This window comes from Microtus pennsylvanicus, chromosome 3, assembly GCF_037038515.1.
Source record: "Microtus pennsylvanicus isolate mMicPen1 chromosome 3, mMicPen1.hap1, whole genome shotgun sequence".
In the NCBI taxonomy this organism is placed as follows: Eukaryota; Metazoa; Chordata; class Mammalia; order Rodentia; family Cricetidae; genus Microtus; species Microtus pennsylvanicus.
The window spans coordinates 79,589,631-79,613,701 of NC_134581.1; the positions used below are offsets into that span (position 1 = coordinate 79,589,631).

The following is a 24,071-nucleotide window of genomic DNA, read 5'->3' on the forward strand; positions in this document are numbered from 1 at the left end:
TGCATTTTTATGGATTTGTGCATTTAGTTCTTTGCCTATGAGCTGCAAAGACCTCAACAATGAGGAGACTCTATTTCTCCCTCATGTCCTCCAATAAAGAGCCATCCAAAGGTTCTGCTTACAATGATTGTGATCACCAAGCATAGCTGACGGTCTCAAGACCATTTCAATGAGTGAAACCCTCTCTGAACTTTGGGGCGCAACCATGGCTCAACCATCTTGGCATCTAGAGCAGTGTCCATGACTTTATAGCTGCTCAGTAAATCTGAAGGTAAAGAGGACAGAAGCAGAACAAATGGATACTCTCAAACATGCCCCAAAGCGAACAAATGAGCTTTCAGTGAATCTGCGCTGCAGCGTTCACTGAATCAACATTGAATAGAAGTGTGCATGCAATCCCCCTGCAGATAGAAGTGGATGGTGTACATACCCACTGGCACTGCCGATGGGCAAGGAGAGAATGACACCATCACGGAGGTGTTAATGAGGCACGAAGTGACAGTGAATGAGTAGGAAAAGACGAGCAAGAAGAAGACTAATGACTAGTCAACAAACCCATCCATTCTTTCAACAAGGAACTGCTTACAAAGACAAATCGACTTTGATATTAGTCATTCTTTATGCTGGTGGCTTACCGTGTTGCCAAATTTTGCTATAGCAAACAGACATCTTTCATGTACGGTGATATTGACACTGCCAACCCCAAAGCCTCAACATTCCCATTTGACTGACTCACTGGACAGACTCAAATGCCTGTGCTCAAATGTGGCCTGACCTCCTTGACCTTGGCACCAGCACAAGCAGTGTTCCAGTATGTTCTAGAGAGTGTGAGGCAGCAGCAAGCTTTTGTGTCACATTCTTTTCCCGTAGAGCCAGCTCTTGTCATGCATCTGCCACTCGACGTAATGTTTCACACCAGGCCGTGAGGCTCCATTAGGAAGCGTAGAGAGGATAATGAGGCAGGGCTTGAGAAGTTATCAAGAAAAGCACAGGAACTTGAAATGCCAAGTAAAAACGACTTGGAAATGGAATAGAAATGAGTTCCCATGTTGACATAAAACAAAAAAATTGAACTCAAGTACAAAGACCTAGAAAGCCAAGGTGGGTAAGCAGAAAAGCAAGGCATTTTGACTCACAACTCTTTGGTCAGACAGTGTCTGCGCTGTAACATGCCATGCCCACCCTGGTCTGCCTGTGGCAGAGTGTTGCCACAGAGCATAACCTTCTCACCTAGGAGACAGCTTTGTGGTGGTTTTTTTTAAAGGGCAGACGGGAAATTTCAAGAGCTCCCCTGCATGGACACAGCTTGAGGACCTCTCCATGTTGGTCTGTTCATAGGAGGAGTGTGAGGGAGCAAGAAGGGAAGCCTTCAAATGGAGTCAACAGCAAGTATGTTCTGTCGACGAGCCTCCCAAGATGAGCTCTTTCCAGAGGTGTGAGAAGCACACAGGCATGGCCACGGGGTTGGATCCAGTCCTACCCCAGGGCTTTAGTCTTGTATGACTTACTCCACTTCATCATGTTTCCTCTTTCTAATCCAGATGTGCTGGGTTAAAGAGCAAGTACAGTCACCCTGTACCTCAGAGAAGCAAGTGCCTCTGCTTTCACTGGACCTCATGGTCTTGAGTCAGGCAGGCAGATGCCATTCTGCCTTTGCTTCTTCTTTTGACTATGGAAGATAAAATTCTGATATAGTGAAAGGACAAAAGGAAATAAGCGGTTGCAGGCTGAGCTTCTAGGGGATTGGTCTATGTTGATGGATAATTGCAAAAGCTAACTGCTGATCAAAGGGCAAGTCACACACATTCAGAAAGGTCCACTTAAAATCTCACACCTGTTTCCTCTAATATATTTTACAATATTTTATTTTTATTTTCCATTATGTGTACATGTGTATGTCAGTGTCTGGGTATGTACATGTAAATACAGTTTTCTATGGTGGCCAGAAAACATATGGCATCTCCTTGCACTGGAATAACAAGAAGTCACGAGCTACCCAGGGTTAGGTGCTGGAAACTGAACCTGGTTCCTCTGAAAGAGAAGCATGTGCTCTTAATCTCGAGCCATCTCCACAGCCCCTATTCTAAAATTTCTCTCTCACACACACATACACACAAATGATATAGAAGGTACTTTCTTTCAGTGATCTATCAATTAGCTGAGCTCAGAAATATGTTAAACACATGTTAGCATGATGTGGCATAGGGTTGCATTTACATTTTCGGTATAATATAAGTGATTTTATTTTAATGTAATATAATGTTATAGGCATCCATCTAATACACATTTATCTGCTATCTTTTGTAGATCTGGCAGTAAGCTAGACCACACATACATGGAAAGACTTTTTATAAATAGCATTTACTGATGAAATTAAGATAGAGATTTTGCGAATATACAGTTAAGTTTGAACAGCATATCACATTGAGTTTTCATAACTTAAAAATTTCATTATTAATATGCTCTATTAATTGTTTCTTAACTTGGAAACAATGGGATTCCCTGTTACAATTTTGCATTTACTATGAAAATATCAGTTCAAAAAGAATGTGTAGCATAAACTGGTGGATTAGAAGCTGCCTCTATGTGACTCCCTTCAAGAAAAGTGCCAATAAAAAAGAACTGGCTCTGTATCAAAGAGAGAGGAGGTGCTTAGGGAATTCCCAACCCCACTAATAGAACGGCTGAAATTTACCAAGGAAAGCATGCACAGCACACCAGAAGGAAGTGAGTCAAGGGACCACAGCCTAGCTCAGCAGGTACAGTGTTCCTCTAGGTCTTGAGATTGATCCCAAGTACTACACAAAGTAGTTGCCATGGGCCATAGCTGCAATCACACTACTTGAGAGCTGGAGGCAGGAGGATCAGAAGTTCAAGGTCATTCTTAGACTTGTACTGAAAGTGAGGTCAGCTTGAGCCACATGAGGCCCCAACTCAGGAAAGAAAAAAAAAGAAGCCAATATATGCATGGCTCTAGGCATGTGATTCCCCAGAGAGGTGAGGAGGCACAGGTGTCATTGGAAAGGTAAGGCAATGGTGAAAGGACTGGCAAATCTCTCCTCTGAACATGTTCAGCACCCTCACAAGCCTCAAATACAACTGTAGGCTTGGGTGAGAAAGCCATTCCTTCTACACATGGATGAACAACTGAGAGAAATCTCATTTTTTGAGGACCAGAAAAGCTTACCTCATGCCCTGATATCTGAATTCCAAGCTTTGAGGACAAGAAAAACATAGCTCATCCCCAACCCCTGCATCCCAAGTTTTGAAGACTCAGAAAGCTGTTACTCCAACACCTTTTCGCTCTGTGTGTTCTCCTTTTTTCTTCTTTCTATACTCAAGTCAAGATTTCAACTTTATCATTTAAAAACCTTGTTTTCATGCCTCTTCATAGCTTCATCAAAGTTTACTTGCCTGTTTGTCTTCATTACCCTGTAATTTTTGTTCCTTTTCTTTCTTTTAGTCTTCCTTTTTATTTTTTTATCCTGTATTCCTGTTTTTGTTCTTTTCATATACTTTTTCTGGTTTTGACCTTATTCTATTTTTTACTACAGTTTTTATTTTTCTTGTTCTTCCTGTGTGTATCAATTGTTATTTTTGAACCTCCTCATTGTTATGATATTTTTTCATTTTTTTAAAGTTTCTTCTATGTCTTGACCTTTTCTCTTCCCTTCCATAATACTCCTCTCCACTCTTCAACTTCTTATTTTCCTCTATTTAACCGGATTTCTCCTCTATTTCTCTACTTACTGTGCCTCTTTCTTTTACCTCATTCATTTACTATTTCTATATTTGTCCTAAATAATTGCTAAAGCTTTTACTTTTTTTTCTTTTTTTTTTAAATTTATTTATTTATTAAAGATTTCTGTCTCTTCCCCGCCACCGCCTCCCATTTCCCTCCCCCTCCCCCAATTAAGTCTCCCCCCAGCCCGAAAAGCAATCAGGGTTCCCTGTCCTGTGGGAAGTCCAAGGAACCCCCACCTCCATCCAGGTCTAGTAAGTTGAGCATCCAAACTGCCTAGGCTCCCACAAAGCCAGTGCGTGCAGTAGGATCAGAAACCCATTGCCATTGTTCTTGAGTTCTCAGTAGTCCTCATTGTCCGCTATGTTCAGAGAGTTCGGTTTTATCCGAGGCCTGGGTCTGCTAAAGCTTTTTCAATTGCATATGTAAGAATGATGTTTTGTCTGCATGGGTAGATGCACACCACATGCATGCACTGCCTTCAGAGGCCAGAAGAGGGCATTAGATCCCCTCGAGTTAGAGTTAGATGTGAACTGCCATGCTGGTGTTGGGAATTGAACCTAGGTCCTTGGCATATAGAAAATGTCTTCTTAATGGCTGAGCCAACACTCTGACTCATACATAATTTTTAGCTTCATAGCACATTCTGTATTGGGTTTGCTGTATTCTGGTCATTGGCTGTGGTCTTTAACCAATTTTGTTTATTTCTGTATTTGCTATGGTTTGGTGATTGCTATTGAAGAAGTTTGCTTCCTCCTCTGTAAGAGGTGTGGGAGATTGAACCCCCAAGGAAAACAGGGAAGTATAGATGATATTGAGCTCTGAAAATAAATAATAGCTAACCACAATTCCTATACCCAGCAAAACTATCTTTTAAAGTTGACAGAGAAATAAGGCTATTTCAAAAGAATTATGAACTTAGACAATTCATGACCACCCAGTGAACACAGCAGAAAATGTTTAAGGAAATAGTAAACATAGAGGATGGAGGGCAGTGTCTTGACCATGAAAGCACAGGAAACAAGTTTGTTTTTTTTTTAATGAGAGGCCTAGATTAATAAAGGAGAGGTGGAAACAAACAAACAAACAAAAAAGCTCACCACATCTAGCACAGTAGTAACCACCAAACTTCTAATACCAACAAGGGGGAAAAGAACAATAAACAAACAGTAAACAATCAACAAAATAACAAGAACAGGAGACACCTTTTAATAGCCTTAAATGTAAACAGCCTCAACCTAACATCATAAAGAGATACAGAAGAGCTGCCAGGATCTACAACAAATCTGCCTATCTGCTGTCTTCAGCAAAGGAAGCTCACTGGCAGAGCCACCCACAGATGAGAGTCAATGGATGGGAGGTTATCTACTGACAAATGGAAGCTGGTGCAGGCATGCTGATACCTGAGAAAACAGACTTTAAATGAAAATTAGTCAGAAGAGAAAAAGAAGGCCATTGTATGTTAGCAAAGAGAACAACTCAAGAGCTATAACAACTGTGAACCTGTACAGCAAATGTTGGGACTCCTGATTTTATAAAACAAACACTAATGAGCATAACAAAAAACATATGTCCTGATATAATAAAACATGGTGACTTCAACAGCCCATTCCCTTCTTTACATAGGTCTTTAAAACTAAATGCAGAAGCTTCAGAGTTGAGCAGAAGACCAAACGGACTGAACAGGCTCCTACCTCTCTTCCACCTAACAGATAGAGGTGCACATTTTTCTCGAAATCCCATGGAACCTTCTCTAAATACAACACATTCCAAGTCATAGAGTGACGACTCAGAAAAACAAAAGAATCTGAAAGATTTATTGCATGCTATCAAATTGGGAGGATTAAATCTAGAAATCCACAGCAAGAAAAGCACAAAACTAAACAAACGCAAAGAAATGGAGCAAGATGATCTTGAGTAATCAGTATGTCATTAAAAAAAAAAAAGCAAGGAAGAAATTTAAAGGTTCTCAGAATCAAGTGAAAATGGAAGCAAAGCCTACCAGAGCCTCTGGGACAAAGCTAAGGCAGTTCACAGAGGACCATTTTGGCTAAGTAAAGCTCACATTTAAAAAACAGCAGGATCTCAAATTAACCTAACAGTGCATCTCAAGGTCTGAGAAAAACATGACAAAGCCAAACCCAAAAGCAGTAGGAGGCAAGAAATTGTAAAGACCAAGCAGAGATATAAAAGAATAAAGTCTAACCTCTCAAGATACAGAATCAATCAAATATAAAGTTGTTTTTTTTAAAAAAAAAAAGCACAAACAAGATTGACAAACTTTCAACTAAGCTAACCAAAAGAGAGAAAAGACTTAAATTATTGGAGTTACAGATGAAGGAGAAAGTTACTTGAGATTCCAACGAACTCCAGAGGATCGTTATGGAATACTTGGAAAATGTATAGTTAAAACAATAACCTGAAAAGTCCAGAAAAAATTCCTAGACATATAAAACTTATCAGAACTATATCAAGAAGACAGAAACTATCTAAACAGATCTATAGTAAAAGTGAGATCAAAGTGGCAGTCAAAAGTCTCCTCAAAAAAATAAATAAATAAAAATAAAAAAATAGAAAAAGCTTGAGAGAGAATAAAATCCTGCTGAATTCTACCAAACCATCCAGGAAGAGCTACCATCAATGCTCCTTAGACTGCTACATGAAATAGAAAGGAAGGCTCTACTACTATCTTTATATACAGACAATGTCACCTCGCTATCAAAACTGGATCAGGACACAAGAAAAAGCTACAGACCAGTTTCCCTGATGAACCTGGACACAAATAAACATAATAAAACAGCTGCAAATCAAAGTCACGATCAGATTAAGAAAGCTGTACACCATGACCAAGTTGTTTTTATCCCGGGGATGCAAGGATGAATCAACACGGGCAAACCAATAAATACAATACAACAAGCAAACAGACGTAAAGGCAGAAATCCCATCGTCATCTCTACAGTTGCAGCACACTGCCTTTGAGAAAGTTCAACATTCCTTCATGATAAATAACCCCGAGGGAAGGAGGACAGGAAGTAACAGCTCTCGATATTATAAAGTTTAGAGATGATAAACCTATAGCTAACAGTGTATTTACCAGGGAAATCTTGAGAGTATCAGGGATGAGATAAGGGCACCTAGAAAAGGAAGAAGCTAAAGTTTTCCTATTTGTGGCTAATGTGTGGCTCTGTGATGCCAGGCAGAGAGGAAGAGTGTGGGGGATGGATAGGAAGGAGACCAGCAAGGGTAGGCAAGGGAGATGGTGAGATGAACAGGGGTGGTAGATCAGAGCAGTGACATATATGTACATGTACACACAAACACACACATGTCAAAAAGGAAAATGAAATCACGTCTCCATGGCCAACTCAACTCAGCCGTTGAAATTCTCTGTGATAAACAATTCACACATAGAATTGGTCCTTCTCAGGGGTTGTCATAAGACCATGACCTGAATTACAAAGGCCACCTCTTTAGGATCCTCAGTAAGCCAGTAGCAGTGACTAAAGGAACAGCAGACAGAACTGTTAGTGTCCTTGGTCATGACCTTGAGGCTCTGGAAATTTGGTACAAACAGATCTGAACCGAGTAGCCATTTTACGCACAGCCCATAGCCCAGCAGACTCTCTAACTCTGTCACCCTGACACGACCATCTGCAGCATCTGCGATCAAATTTATTACACCTAAGATTCCATCCTTATATAAGAATCACTCATCGTTGGTCCATAAATCCCAGCTCCTCACAGAGCCAAGGGTAATCAAGACTTAAAAGGAAGGGGTCTGGATGAATATGAATATTGCCTACCGCTCTTTGAGGCCGAGTTCTGAAAAATCTTTGGCCCTCATATGCCCCTCCGAAGACCCTGTCATTTCTCTACTTTCCATCTGTGTCACTGCTATCAAGGGGACGATGTTCTAGGAGCCGGAGGCAATCTGTCTTCCAGAAGGTCCTGTTGGAGCTATGATCTCGGTTCATTCCAGTTTACGTGTCTCCTCATGAATTTCAGCTTGCTTGTCTCGCCAGCTAAATTAACCATAAAGCAAAGCCTTGACTCACGCTACTGAAGCCTGATAGAGATCAGTGCAAGGCTGGAGTTCTGCATCTCTGCAATGAAAGCTGGAGAGCTTCCCCTTCGATCTTCATATTCATGCAGCACTTTGAACCATCTGGAAGATTCCCTTGTCTTACAGTCTTAGACTGGAAGGGCTGGAGCTTTAGCCAAGAGCAAAGAAAATCCCATTGGTGGGTAATAGAAGAAAGCAGATTTGTCTGAGGTATGGTTGGATGAGGATGAACATGGCAGGAGAGGCTATGGGAAGGATGTCATCCCCTAACCTAAAACCAAGGCCAGAGAAATTAGCTACAGTTTTGCTCTGGCAAGGGTTGGGAAAATTCAATCGGGGTTAGCAAATATCTGAGAAGGTTTAACTCTGTGACCTTGGGCAAACAGTCCCCTCCTCTGGGTTTCCATCTGTACGATTCAGGAACAGAATACAACCTTCTTCCTGCACCGCCAGGCCGAGATGGAAGGTAGAAGAAAAGGCCTTTGAAGCCAATATAATTACTCCTCTGTCCAGGGAAATATAAACAACAATAACTCCAACAGCCTTCAGCTCTGCTTCTGAATGAGGTCTTTGCTGCAGCCTGAGAGGTAGAGTAGCTGGGTCCTTGGGGAAAAGTTGAACGTGAAATGGTAAGCCATGCCCCACTTGCTTGGCTTTCATTCTGTTACATGGAATCACGATTAATACAAAGGACATTCAATATAATTTCAGAGTTTACTAAATGGCCACCATGTGCCCAGGGCTGCAGCAGGCCCTGCGGGGGTAAAGAATGAGTGTGTGATATATTCAGAGAGTTTCCAAGGGTCAAAAGTTTGTGTACTCTGGGCACAAAATAAGCCATTATATTTTAAAAGTCTTTAGATGAACATTACTTTGCCTCACTAGTATAAGGAGCTTAGTCTGAACCACATTTTCTGCTGTTTCTGTCCATGCCAATATATGCTACATACATTTGATTTATCTTTGCTTTACCCAGCTGCAGGAAGCCTCACGTTGGTGGTTAAAGGACGTACATTGATTTGAATTCTGGTTGGTTGCTGTCTCTAGAAGAATAACTAAGAAACGCATGAATTCTCCTGCAAATGCACACTTGTATCTTTCAAAGTTCTGCTATGTATGATAGGAATGCACACTACATGGGGTGGGTTCTGAACACCGCCCTAGTTCCTGAGTGGCCCCTTAAAGATCACCAATTCTACCTCGAGTTAAATCCCAGCAATGTGTTATTACATTTTGGTACACATTTATTTTATTTTTCTCTTTTGTGTTACTGTATGTCTGCATGTATTTGTGTGTGTGTGTGTGTGTGTGTGTGTATGAGGCACCCATCTCATTTTTTTGAAGTAGGGTCTCTCATTGGAAACTGGGGTTCACTAATTAGCCTGGGATGGTTGGCGAGTGAGCCCTAGGGATCCGCTTGGCTCTGCCTCCCCAGTATTTCTATTACAAGTGCACACCACCATGTTCAGATTTTCACATGGATGCTGGGGATCAAACTGAGGTCCTCAGAGTTGTAAGGCAAGCATTTTACCAACTGAGCTCTCTCTCCATCCCATTTTTTATATTAAGGTACCAAGAAGACCATCAGTTACATTGTCCTCCTTAGACTACTTCATTTTTATTTCATGTTTTCTAAGACTAATGAGTAATCAATGCATTCTAAATGGTGATAACTTCTGAACTATGTCTTGGCTGTAAAATGAAACCTTTAAAGAAATAAAGCGATCCATATGATGCCTGGCACCTGTCCTCTATATTCTGGATGGTTATGTCTATATGTACTTTCAACCATATTTACACGAAAGCACTAGCATGCCATAAAGCACAGAAGTCCCATCAATAGGATTGTACAGTCACATTACTTCTTTAGTTAGGCATCTCTTCTCCAATAACCTCAAGTACTATTTGGACCTTCTATGTTCATAATTGATCAAACTCTTTAGCCCGTGAACCGTGAAGGCACCTCCATGTCTAGTGTTCCAGTGACTACAGTAAGATGAAAGCAGCGTGTATTTAGGATGACTGACAACCTTGGACTTTTCTGAGACTGAATCGGTTCCTAGAATATACTTCTTGCCATAGGAATGTTCTGGGAAAATAGAGAACAAATTTATCTCTCTAGGGAATTATGATTTCCATGTGAAGGAACCACCTCACTTTGATACATACATCTCAGCACCCAGAGGAGCCTAGTGTGATTGACACACACTGGGTAAACAAGTTGTGCTGATTAACATCATTGTCAACTTGGAAGACTCTGGAATCACCTGGGAGACTCTGGACTTGCCTTGATCATGTTAACTGTGTTAGGAGGACATGCCCTCTGTGGGTGGCATCATTTCCCATCAGGGACCTTTGACTGTGTAAGAGGAAAAAGGACACTGAACAGCAGCCTGTGTTCTGTTCCTTGCTTTCCTCGCTCTCTGCTTCTCTACTGAGGATACACTGTGACGGGCTGCTTCAAGTCCCTGCTGCCTTGACTTCCCTGTCATGATGCACTATAGCTTGAACTGTGAGCCACAAGATACTCAGACTCATTGAAGTTGCTTTTGTCAGAAAATCCAATCAAAGCAGTAGGAGACGCTAAGACACTGGGCAAGGCATTTTCTTCTTCTGTGCTCTGTTTCCTCACATGGAAATCAGAGACATGGCACTCAGTCCTCCATGCTCCAGAAATGCACCAGCTCTCTCTTCCTCTATACCCCATGTTCATAATGTACTTTGAGAAATCTATGCCATCTTTTTGCCTTATTTGTGTGCTATTCATTCCCAAAGAGTTGCCATCAGTGAGCAGGTCCTTGTCTATACTGTATTATTCAGAAATGAAGACATCACGCCTTGTGCTTTAAAAGAACAGAACGACTGAGAAGTGGTCATTATTATGGTTCTCTAAACCCTACCAATTACCCCGAAGATTAATAACCAGCCCCAATCTTGACTACAAACCAACTTGAATAAAGCTCAGGAAAAATGGCCGGTTGGTCACCTTTCATATACAATGCAGGAGGGGCTAACATTTACTGAGAGCCTCCTGTAAGCAATGCCCTATGCTTGGTGCTTTAGATGGATTAGGTCAAGTCAATCTCACAATAAGCTTCTGTAAGGTAGCAACTACTGCTCCCGTTTCATAGATGGGGTCCCAAAGAAAAGTTAAGAGGGGGTGGATTTAAGTGCACACAATTTGATTCTAAAACTACTACTTTGAACTGCCCACCATATCAACTTCTAAGAAAAACAGCTACAAGGCATCCCTTTCGAACTATGCCCCCAATGCCTAAGAATATAGCAAACTCTAAGAGGTCAGACATAAGACTAACCAGGCTGTGTGCCTGTGAGGCCCAGAACACGTCTGTCTACCTATTTAGGTCAAAAGGAATGAGACATAGGTATTAAAGGATCCAAAGAAGAGATTTTATCTGTTGATTAATTCAGAAGTGAGATAAATTGCCCTGCCAAGCTGATGTGTTATTTCTTCAGCACTTCCGTTTCCCTTTCTAAAAACCAGTAAAAATAAAACATCTTGGATATCTATGAAAAATGACTGCAAGAAAGAATAGGAAAGCACCATGCAAACTGTAAAGTACTTTAAAACAATTATACCATATGCTAAGCAGTTTCCAAAATAGCAATGCCTTCAGATGTCCTTGCAAAGCAAATGAGACCCAGCTGCTAGAATGTTCTGCCAAGGAGGAAACCCAGCTCTTGTTCAAGGGGAAGGGCACACGTCAGATTACCCCAAAGATGTGTTGCACAAGATGCAATGAAGTCTCATCAAAATTTTTGGTGGTTAATTCTCAAAAATTTTCAGTGTCTTAAATATCAAACAAGGCATAATTTCCAAATTCTTTCACATGAATTTGAAAACTACCCTTGATTGATGCTTGCATAATAGAAATATAGATTATCCTCACCTACGGAGACTTGAGGTAGCCAAGTTTAGCAAAACTTCTTAGTATCTCTCCAAAAAATAAATCTGTTGGTAAAAAAAATAAAGGAAGACTTCTAAAAAGTATTTATTTATTTGTGTGTGAGGGTATGTGTGTATGTGTGTGTGTGTAGAGGGGTGTTTCCATGTGTCCATGTGTTTGTGGATACACATATGCATAAGGACAATCTTGGGTGCCATCCTCAGGAATGGCTGATCTCTCATTGGCATGGAGTTCACCAATCAGGCTCAGCTAGCTGCCTAGAGTCCCAGGGCTCCTCCTCCTGCCTCCATTCCCCCAGTGCAAGGATTACAAGCCTATGCCAACATGTCATGCATTTTTACAGGCATACTGGGGTTTTAATTCAGGTCCTAGTGTTCCTAGTGTTTATAAAGGAAACACTTCACCAACCTCAGGAGGATTTTTTGTTGTTGTTTGGGTTCTGTTCTTTGTTGTTGTTGCTTTGTTTGGTTGGTTGAGTTTTTGTCTTTTTAAGAATGAAAGTAAAGAGAATGAGGTGTCTCTGGAGCGATGAGGCTTTCTGAATGACTCAGCACTTGACAGGGAGTGAGGACTAAAGGCAAGTGTTGACAGAATGCTGAGGAGACTGAGCCCTCCCCTAACTTCAGAACAAGGCTGAGCCACCCACCACAGGCAGCAAACACCGACCTTGTTGGAGGGACTGTGGGGTGGAAGCTGCCTGAGAATAGGGGAAATTGAGAGTGAACCACAGGTCCTTGGTATGACTTAAGATGACAGCCTAAAGACTAAACAAGCCAGTCTGGGTCCTGACCTTCTTCACCTTCTTTCATTCCTTCACTCTCTCGGACCTTGGCCGCTGGGCAATGAGATGTTAGGGGACAAATAAATCCTCACACCCACTCACTCGTAGCACAAGTATAAAATGCATGCATTTTATAAACAAATCTTGAGATGTGGAGGAGGGACAGCCTTCGTTCCATCTGGAACCATGAGAATCCTTACTGAAGAGACCTGTTTCTGGATGCAAGAGCGGGAGGTTGTCCCTAATGGATGAGAAACAGATTTTAAAGTCTTTTAGGATAAAGAGCATCCCAACCCCTAAGTCGCTGGTCTCTATCTTCTACTACTCTTAGCCATTAAGCTCTGTGCTAAGACCATCTTTAGCTTTTCCTGCTGTGACTTGGCCTCCATAGAGCGCTTGTTTATTTCCCAGCTGAAGACCTGAGAAAGGAGAGTCTTCACATATCTGAGTTGTCTTCCTGGTTCCCCACTGATCAGTCATAAAAAGAGTAAACCACTTTGATGCTTGCCATGGCTTCTCCCATATGAGGTGGCCAGTTTCAGACTAGGTGTAAGGTTTCTTTTTCACATCTTGAAAAAATTGACTCAGAAAGGGTAAAATATGGAGGCTCACCATTTGCCTATTAAGTTTTCAAAGTTAAACCAGCCTCGGTCTGTTTTGTGTGCCACAATACAAGCAGGTGTGAAATACCATTTGTAAAAGGTCCTGTCAGCCAATGTGTTCTTCATTCATAAATGAACCTCTTCAATGTTCAACAACTTATTACCATTAATAAATGAGGTGTGACATCCTTCAAATTCTCCAAAAAGCTACAGAACCCACAGCAATGGGGTTTTACCTTGAAGAAAAACACTCTTACTGATCTACTTAATATCCTCTTGTTCTAAATATTATAACAAATCAAAACAAACAAAAACAAGTTCTCCATCCCTTTTTGATTTGGCATTGTTATAGGAAGAGGGAGGGGATGTTCTGTGTTCTAGCAGCCAGCACAATACTAACTGATATTGAAAGAAGCTCTGAAGAAAACACCATGTGGTTTTCTGGGACAAAAAGGGTTTCCCACTAGATTTTCCTTTGTCCTCAAGTTTGATAAGTACCAGAGCCAGGGCACTCTGCACACTTGTTCAGAAATAGGGACTGAACAACGCTGTGACCAAAAGTGAAGCTGCCACTGCCTCCAACAAGCTGACTTCCTGGACCCGACTGGACCAGTACCAGTTGTTTGAGTCAGGGCTGGATTGAGATGAGCAATTCAATAACTTAGTGGAGTGAAAAGAAGCCAGGAGCTTAGGAATCAAATCCCTCGGTGACCTTGGTCAGGATTTTGCTCTTTTTATGGGCCGCTTAAGTAGATAGGGTCAGCCTTTTAATTTACTTAACAATTTGCAGAGAGCTTTCCCATAGTAGTACTTGATCGTGTCTCCCCGACTCAATTTCCTCATCCATACAACTGGGTTAAAGCTACCTATTGTACAGGCCTATCACAAGAACCAAAACAGACGTGCATTTAAGATGCTTCCTCTAGGGTCTGCCATATGAAAGCAAGTGATGTGTTTGCACCTGTGTGGCTCGTGAATAGTTCTATGGCTAAATCTTGGTTCTCAACAAAATAATATTGGCTGCAGGAAACCTCCATGCCCACCTCTTGGCAACAAAAAGGAAAAATATCTAATGGAGGGCAGTTCTATAATTTTAACAGTTTTACTGAGTATTTTTTTAAAAGAACTCAGGCTCCTTATAATGTTATCATTTAATGTTACCATGAGCCATGTACTATAATGTAAATATTTTAATACAATAATCTCATTTCTACTACAACCCAGAGAGTTCGGTGCTGACATGAGTCCTCACCATTTTTGCCGTAAACATCAATGTAAAAACTTCTAACAACAACAACAAAAATTGGAGGGAGTGCATGCAGGAGGATTGAGACCTGTTTTTCTATGTAGCTGTCTTAGGATCATAGAGATTTGCCTGCCTCTGCCTCCCAAGTGCTGGAGTCAAAGGTATATACCACCATGCCTGGTCTCCAACAGTATTCTTAAAGAATCATCTTTATGTAAGGATGTTTTATTATTGCATTGTATAGAATACTTGAGTCCCTCCAGAACTCATATGCTGACATCCTAAAAACCTACAGTGAGGGGGCTGGGCCTTTGGAGAAGGACTAGAGCAGGAGGACAGAAGCCTCATGAGTTGAGTAACTTTCCCTGTTAAAGGGGCCCCACAGAGTACTCTCATCTTCTTCCCACCATATTAAAGTACAAAGAAAAGCTGGCCATTGTGACTTAGATGAGAGCAAAGTGCAGTAACCATACTGGCAACCTGATCTTGGGCATCTAGACTCTAGAACCAGGCAAAATAAATTTCTGTTCTTCATAAATAACCTAGCTTATGGTATATGATTAGAGACATCAAACTAAGGTAATTACTAAACTTGTGCCATTCCTTGCTAGGTTGTACTTTACATATTTTTTCAAGCAACTCTTGGATATAGTTTCTGTTCCACAGAAAGCAACATGGCTTTTTCTCTCATTCTCTGCTTCTTTTTCTTTCCAGAGAAGCAGTGTTTAGGTTAAAAGCTGTCTGTCTATCTGTTTTTTACTCTCTCTCTCTCTCTCTTTCTCTCTCTCTCTCTCTCTCTCCTTCTTCCTTTCCTCTCCCCCTTTCTCTTATTTTGGAGATAATGTTTTACTATATTGACATAGATTTCCTGGGATGTGCTGGACAACCAGGCTGCCCCCAATCTAGTGATGGGTCCTCCTTCCTTAGCCTCCCCAGTGCCACCAACCTCCTCTCTCTCTCTCTCTCTCTCTCTCTCTCTCTCTCTCTCTCTCTCTCTCTCTCTCTCTCTCTCTCTTAAGTCATATAGGTGTCTCGATCTTTAATGTAAGTATATGAACTTATTGTGGATACAAATACCTCAAGCTCTTAGCTTCTCATTTTCCTTTAAGACATACAATCATATCAACAAAATGACTATACTTGAAATGATGACAAGATGGCAGACGGATTGTTGAGGAAAAGGAATCTCATGCAGCTTACTCACACGTGACATGATACAGATTACTTATAGATGACTGACATGTAAATAACACTGTCTATATCCATGCACACAAATACCAGACATGAAAACTCTTTACGTAGAGGTCCCTGGTTATTAATAGCTGTGAAGATTAGCAGAGCATTCTCGGCTCCGTTGGCTGCATAAATGTGTGCCACGGAAGAAGAGGCCTTAGCCGAAAAGACATGGACTCCCTTCTGAGAAACCCTAGTCCAATGGTCCACTCAGAAAAACGCCTTAAAAAGGAACATTTGCGGCATACTTTCTGTGTTATGCTTGGCTTTGCTCTATTTTTTGAACAAATATTTGTAGAGCCTTATGCTTTGGCCATATTTTCTTTTGAACAGTTATTGAGATTTTTAAGAGATTATGTTCCCTACTTTGTGGGGAAACTGAAGGAACACAAAGAAATTGTATACAGGGTCTCAACCCTGTATCAACTCCCCTACTGGTGGTATTCCTGACACTACTAAAGGAAATATACAGCTTCTCAGATGCAGCCAGATCGTGTGGACACTAAATACCACCACTATTTGCCAACCCAACAAAATTGCTTGAGGGATTCTTCCTGTCTGTACTAGAACATGAATCCATCTTTGTCTGCTAGAACACCTGTATCGCTGCATGCACTAAAATTTCTCTTAACTACACCCAAACAAGAGAAACTTGGGCTTTTTTGCTTACTTGTTTCTACCTCCCTTCTTTATCTCCTTTTGTAGGTAGCTCAAAAACTGGCTTTTCTTGAGGGCTCCAAGTCTTACACAGCAGTTTTTCAGACTCTACTTAAGCCAGGCTTTCGCCATCACCACTCCATCCAATCATATTCTTCCTGAGATGACTGACATGTCCAGCTGTGAAGGCTCACCAATAATGTTCATGCCTCCTCTCACTGGCTACATCTATGGTGTTTGATTCTATCACCTACTGCCCTCTCATTGAGACACATCCTCTCTTTTGTATTAATATATTGATTTTTGTGAGTGCGTGTGGTGGGAGGACAGTATATGCATGTGTGCATGCAGTGCATGCAAGTGTGTGCGTATGCATTGCCATGTGTGCATCAGTGTGTGCACACTGGAGACAAGAGGAAGACATTAGGTGTTCTACTCTATCATTCTTCACCTTAAACCCTTGGGACTGGGTCTCTCATTGAACTGGAAGCTTCTAATTTTGTCTGGCCAGTTATCCAGTAAGCTTCCAAGATCTGCTTGTCTCTAATTCATAATTCTAGTGTTACAGTCACATGCAGCTATGCCCAGTTTTCTTGTTTTTTTTTTCCATGGTTGCTGGAGATTCAAACTTAGGTCCTCATGCAAGCAAGGGCTTTTACCCATTGATCCATCTCCCTAGCTCCCAGAAAGTCCCTCTCTTGACTATCAGAATAGTGAACCTCGTTAGTATAAATGGCCACCTCTCAGCATCCAATAGTGTCTTCCTTTTCTGCTTTATTTCCTTCTTTTCTCTTTCCTTCCTTTCTTCCTTTTCCCTTCTTTCTTTCCTCCATCGTTCCTTTTTCCTCCTACCTTCCTTCTTTTCGCTTTCCTTCTCTCCTCCTTCCTTTCTTCTTCAGTCTTTCCTTTCCTTCTTCTTTCTTTCCTTCCATCATGTTTTCTTGACTTCATACTGTTGAAGAAACACGGTACCGAGAGTCCCTGTCTTCTCTGTTTAACTACATTCACTCCCTTAGTAATCTCATTCCGTCTCACAAGTTTTAATGTGTAAGAACCCCTGTACCTCCACTTTTTTTATTTGTTTTATTATCTTTTATTTATTGATTTTGTATGTGTGTATGAACACGTGCAAGAGCAGGTACACGTGTGCATATGTGTAGGTCAGAGAACAACTTGCATGGATTAGTTTATTCCTTTTACCTTGTAGGTCCTGAGGACCACATGGAGGATGTCAGCCCAGGTGGCAAGTGTCTCTACTTATTGAGCCAGTCTTGCATATCTGACTCTCCATTTTCAATGCAGAAATACTCAACATTGCTTCACATATACACAATCTGCAACGTAACAGCTTCAATCAGCTCTCTGACAGTCATAGGAAATTTTATGTGTCCAAACCCAGAATCCCAGTATTCCCACAGCCACCTTAATCAATAATGATTTCATACCTTCAGGTGATGACACCAAAGCTTGGCTTCTTTTTGTAATCTTACACTCTACATCCAGCCTCTCAAGAAATCCTGTTAAATTGTACTTTCAAAATGAAATGGAAATCAGGCAACAGCTTGTCACCTCCAATGGCCAGCCCAAGACCAGAATTACTCCGTTCTAGCTAATTACATAATCTCCCAGCTTCTATCCTTGTCCTACTGTTTCTAATTCCAACAGATTTCAGCAGCTCCTTCGGGCAAAGATAGCTCTTCCTTAGCATATTACAGTGACTCTGGCTGTACTCATGTTAAAACCAAAGCTTTATTAATGAATTACAAAGCTACTGATTTCACTTTTCAGACATTACTTCAGTCATGCTGGCCTCCTTGCTGTACTCTAGTGTACCAAGTACAGCCCTGTCTTTGGGCCTTGACACCTGATTTGTGTGTGTGTGTGTGTGTGTGTGTGTGTCCGTGATGCTCTGCACCAGGCAAAAAAAGTTTTGGCTTTCATTTCCTCAGGTCTTTGCACAGGAACACCTGTGAGAAATTGCAACCAGGCTCTCAACTCCCCCTGCTGCCTCCATAGTCTTGAACCTCATTTCTCACATTGTCTTTTTTTCTTTCAATTCAACATCCATCCGCTGGTTAATCATTCTTGTAAACTTTACACAACTTAGGAACTTTACACAATGCACTAACCTAAGAAGAAAGTCTCAACTGAGGGATTGCACAGACTAGTGACTTAGAGACATGTCTGCAAGGAATTGTCTTGGTTGTTGGTTAACACTGTAGGCAATGCCACCCATGGGCAGGCTATCCTGGGTTGTATGAAAAAGCTGGCTAAGCATGAACCAGAGGAAGCAAAGCAATAAGTGCATTTCCTCTATGAGCTCTGTTTCGGTTCCTACCTCAGGTTCCTGCCCTGACTTCCCTCAATGATGGGCTGCCACCTGGAAGCATAAACCAAACAAACCCTTTCCTACTCAAGCTATTTTTGATCAGAATGTTTTATTACAGTTAAAGAGAAGCAAACTAGAGCAACCCACAACCAGAAAGAGAATATAGTGATTTATGTGTTTGGGGTGTGTTTACCATCTATCTCCCTCTGCTAGGATGCAGATTCAGCAAGAACAAGGGTTGGTGTCTACCTGGATCACATCTTTTCTTTTTAAGTCGGATTCTTATTTTACATAGGCACATACTATTAAATGCAGCATTGGGTATTGAACTGAAATCAATGAAATGGGTTTTCAGGGAAAAACCCTGATTTAACAGCATGTGCCCAGGTGAAATAAGAATCTGACTCAAAAGGGCTTGATAGGGAATTATAGTCCATTGTCTACTTTGATGTAAAGTAAGATGAACAGATATCTGAATATATGCCCATTTGTTGAGAAAGAAATTATAAGATAAGTCACTAGTACCACAAATCATTGGCAGCACACAGGGGCATACCTTCCCTCTGTTGCTGTCAAGATTCAGGTGACACCATATATTGTGACATTCATTTGTACCATCAGGTTGTAGAGAGCAACCAATAGCATTGTGTGTATAGGCATTTTCCATTGTGGCCCTTTGGCCTCTAACAAGTAAATGTGACCCATTCTGGGCACTAAGGTTTCCCTACAAATAAAGCCCTATTGCTAAAGTCAACACCTAGATATCTCATTGAACATGTAGAATCGAGCTGGTACCTAATTAGAACCTTTACACCTACTGACTATATTCATGCTACTAGAAGGTACTACTAGAGGAGGAAAATGAACACCAACTAACCGCTAAACCCTTTGTCTACAATGGGGACCTGTCTACATGGTACTCTGGTGCAATAGTGGCACAGGACTTGTGGGAATAACCAACCATTATCTAATTGGTTTTAAGGTCCACTCTATGAGCTGGATCCCATGCCTGACACTGCTCAGGTGACCAAGAAACTGGAACTACATAGGCCATGGAACTAAGGGCAAATCAAACGCTATTGTTCTGCTAAAACACGTAGGAATACAATGACTCTTAACAATGTCCTATTATAGCTGCACATCTGAGTCTTGCACAGCCATCACCAGAAAAGCTTCCTCCTATGGTCGCAGGAAACAAATACAGAGGTCCACAACCAGTCACCGTACAGAGGTGGAGAGACTTTATAACACTCAGTGCTAAATGGAATGTTTCCATCAAACCCCTCTACTCATGACTCAAGACCATTTGTAAAACGCAGAGGGATGATTGTAAGAGTCTGTGATGCTGGAAAACAATGAGGAAGAAATGTCTTCCAGAGACAACAGGACTGATGCACATATGAACTCCCAGAGACTGGTTGCTCACACAGGGCCTTTACAAGTCCAGGCTGGGCTCCCAGCACTGAGAAGGGGAAGTGGACATGATCTCCCAGTCCTAGCCCAGGAGCTACCTCTAATTGATCACTCACAAAGGAAAAACTCATTTTCTCCAATAGTATCTCACTGGGTATACAAACCACACTTAAGAGCAGGCCCCATGCCCAGCAGTAGAAAGTCAACTCAAACTCAATGATACTGTTTTCAGAGATTTCTTTTTGTCTCATAATGCTTTGTCTGGGAATTTTTTACCTTATTGGTCTTTTGCTCCTATATTATGGTTTTTGGTTGTGTGTTTTTATGTATTTTATGTATATGTGTATATGCTTCCTGTACTTTTTCTTTGATTTTCTTTTTCAAACTTCCCTCTTTTTTTCTTTTTTTTAAAGATTTATTTATTATGTATACAATGTTCTACCTTCCTGTGTCCCTGCAGGCCAGAAGTTGGCACTAGATTTTATTACAGGTGTTTGTGAGCCACCATGTGGTTGCTGGGAATTGAACTCAGGACCTCTGGAAGAACAATCAGTGCTCTTAACCACTGAGCCATCTCTCCAGCCTCCCCCTTTTTTTCTAAAGAGAAAAAATGTGTGGAGATGAACAGATGAGGACAATCTGGAAGGAGAGGGAGGGGAAGTCATAATCAGTATAAAGTGTATGAAAAACTATTTTCAATAAAGAGAAACCATCACAACATGAAAATCAAAAAATGGTAAGAAAGAAAGAAAGAGAATGAGAAAGAAAGAAAAGAAAGAGAAAGAAAAGGAAAGAAAGGAAGGAAGGAAGGAAGGAAGAAACAGCGAGAGAGAAAAAGAAAGAAAAAAAGAAAGAGAAAAAGAAAAGGAAAGGAAGGAAGGAAGGAGGAAGGAAAGAAAGAAAGAAAGAAAGAAAGAAAGAAAGAAAGAAAGAAAGAAAGAAAGAAAGAAAGAAAGAAAGAAAGAAAGAAAAGAAGGGGAAAGAAAAAGGATTCTGGCTTCTGGTGCCAATTTTCAGTTGAGTCAAGGACGAGTTTGGACAAGATGTGCTGGCTGACTCGTGGAATCCCAGCACTGTAAGAATGAGGCAGGATCATGCGTCTGAGGTCATCTCAAACTGTGTAGTGAGTTCCACGACAGTTTAAGTTCAAAATGAGGCCCTGTCTCACAAAATAACATACAAAAGACAGACAGACAAACAAAAGAATGAGTTTGGAACAGACCACATTAATGAGTTCTACAAAGTCAGAAGAAGCTGAAAGCTTTATTTAGAACAAAATAAAGTCACCTCAGGAAAAAAAAATCACAGCTTATGGGACATTGTACTTAGTATCATTGGCATGCATGCATGAGTGTATGAATCTGTGCGTGTGCGCGTGCGCGCGCTTGTGTGTATGTGATATGTGTTCATGTGGATGTGAACATGTACGTGTGTGGTTGTAAATGTACATGTGTATCCACCCACGTGGAGGATGAAATTCAAGGCTGAGTGTCTTCGTCAGCTGTTCTCTGTGTTTTGAGGCAGGGTCTTTTCCTGAGCCTACATGTCACTGATTCTGCTAGGGTATATAGCCATTGACCTCTAGCAATCCACTTGTCTCCCCCTCTCCCGGGCAGAGACTATCAGTTTCTCACATAGGTGCTGGGTATCTTAACTCAGGTCTTCACACTTGTATGGTAAGCAGCCTCCAGCATCGGCATCTGAAGGAAAATCAAGGAGCACTATGCTCTCAATGAGTGACCCTATTCATGGTTTAGCATCTCCAGGAAGCTTGTTCTTTTATTGAAATTTTATTTTTTATTATCAGTACTGTGTGTGTATGTGTATGCATGTACGTGTGTGCACATATACACACTCATGTTGTGGCACAGGGATATGCGTGTGGAGATCAGAGGACAACTTTCAGAAGTTGATTCTTTCCTTCCACTGTGGGTTTCATCAAATTCAGGTCCCCAGGCTTATGCAATAAGTACTTTCATCCCCTGGGCCATCTCATCAGCAATGGGGATCTTGTTCTAGTGGCCATTTCTTAGTATCCAACCTGCCTTGTATGTAATCAGAGACTGTGGGGATAACACTCAAATTGTACTATGCCTTCCAGGCGATTCTGACGTCTGATCATGCTTGTGAACTCTTAGAACATGACTGGTCCTTTGTACATCTGTGATGACTCTCTTGGTCGGGCCACATTAGGTTGCTGGCTTCTTTTACAGACAAGGGCGATAGCTTTGCTATGCCATCCAGCACCCAACAGTAACTCAGTGAAACTTCTCTCCTGAACTAACCTTAGTGGATACTCCATTTGGGTGTTGCTACCTCATGGTAATGAGAGTGGTAGACAGCTCACATATTCCAGAAACCTAATTTAACTGATTTCACAACACTTCTGCCTTGCTTGGCTCCAGGCTCTTCCTGTTAAGATTTATGAACCTGAATTTTAAGAAGCCATTTCTCAACCTATCTTCAAGTTGACAATTTCATTGCACCAGTGAATATGACCGCACTGGAATGTGGAGTGGGGGGATCAACCCTAGAAATTGAGGGTTGTAAGAATTTGTCAAATAACCGCTTACTAATTAAAAATGCTGACCCACAAGTGAGTCATCAAGAGCCCTCTTTGCTTTGATTATTCACAGGAACCCCGTCCGTTGGAGAGTTATTTATTTAAGGAGCAGAGATTTATTCTGTCTACAATAATTATTCTCAAAGGCCTTGCTTCCTGGGACTCTCAGATTCCCCTTAGTCCTTTAAAGGAAGCCAAAGGCCTCATCTTACAAATGACAAAGATCCGTCAACCTGCTGAAGGCTCCATTGTTGTGGACAGAGTCCCAATGCTGTCTCAGAGGCCTTTGATTGTTTTTCAGATGTCTCGTCTACGTAATAAACATGTTTTAAATATCTGCTCATGGTCAGCTCCTAGATTTGGGGATGCAGATTTATAAATGTCTAATATAGTCCTTGCCTTGAAGCGGTTTAATGACTGAGACCCTGTCTCCTTGATCTGTAATATCTATCTTTGGCTGATCTTGAACTCCAAAGAAGCAATGGAAGGAAAGATAAACATTATTGATTTCTGAAATTAAAAAAACACTATCAGAAAGGCAAAGATTTCATCACAAGGTGCCCAGTGTCCTCACTCTGACCACCAGTCACTTGATCAAGAACATCTTGATGATAAAGAGTTTAAGAATTATGAACCGGGTTGGTGGTAGAGAGCTTTACTGGCATGTGTGACACCCTGGGTTCAATCCCCAGGGCTATGCTGTAAAATATAAAAATAAATAAAGAAAAGTATTGTGTCATATTCATATTTTAGATTCATATATATATATATATATACACATGTGTATGATGTATAGATGCTAAATTTGTAGAAAGACAACTGAAATTTGAAGTAAAAGTCAGCAAAGAATGAAAGTGAACTTTGGACAAATTATATTTTGTATACACACATGTACATTTAAATAGATTTCAAACAGAAAGACACACTAGAGGGGGTGTCCACTCTCTTCTTCATTATTTGAGTATGATGTTGAGTTCAGAGGTCAATGTTCTTAAAACACTAGTATTTCATCTTTGTAAATGCTCACATGAAGTCAATAAAATCTGAGGAGAAAGGCAGGTCTCCACTCAGATATATACTGGCTTTAGAAAAAAAGAAAAGAAAAATGGCAAGACATTGGTAGCGACGGGGAGTAGGTCATTATCAGACCATACCAGATAGGGTCTCTGGGAAACTGAAGGATCACCAAAGAATATTAAATGCTGTGTAGATAAGAGGCCCTGTTTATTCACCCACCCAGCATTTTAAGTAGTTGGAATGCACCACGGAGGACACTACATTCTGAACACACTGCGGTGAAGATAGCAAAATGTTAGTGTTTTTTATTCTGTCATTAGGATAGCTAGGAAGCAAGTTCCCTGTTCTCTGGATAAAGTGGGCATAAGAGATTTTTAAAAATTAGTTGGGATTCTTTATATTTAAAAAAACAGGTTTTTATAATTTTTAAAAAGTGTACAGTGTCCCTGTAAGACAAACAGGTCAGTCAGCATCATGTCAATGAAAAGAAAAATGG

The 24,071-nt window shown here is 41.0% G+C and overlaps 1 long non-coding RNA gene across 1 annotated transcript in view; it reads right to left on the reverse strand.

The window, feature by feature from the left end:
* LOC142846190 (uncharacterized) overlaps positions 1-24,071 on the reverse strand; it is a 57,664-nt gene that overhangs the window by 19,894 nt on the left and 13,699 nt on the right. The gene's annotated exons all lie outside the window — the stretch shown is intronic.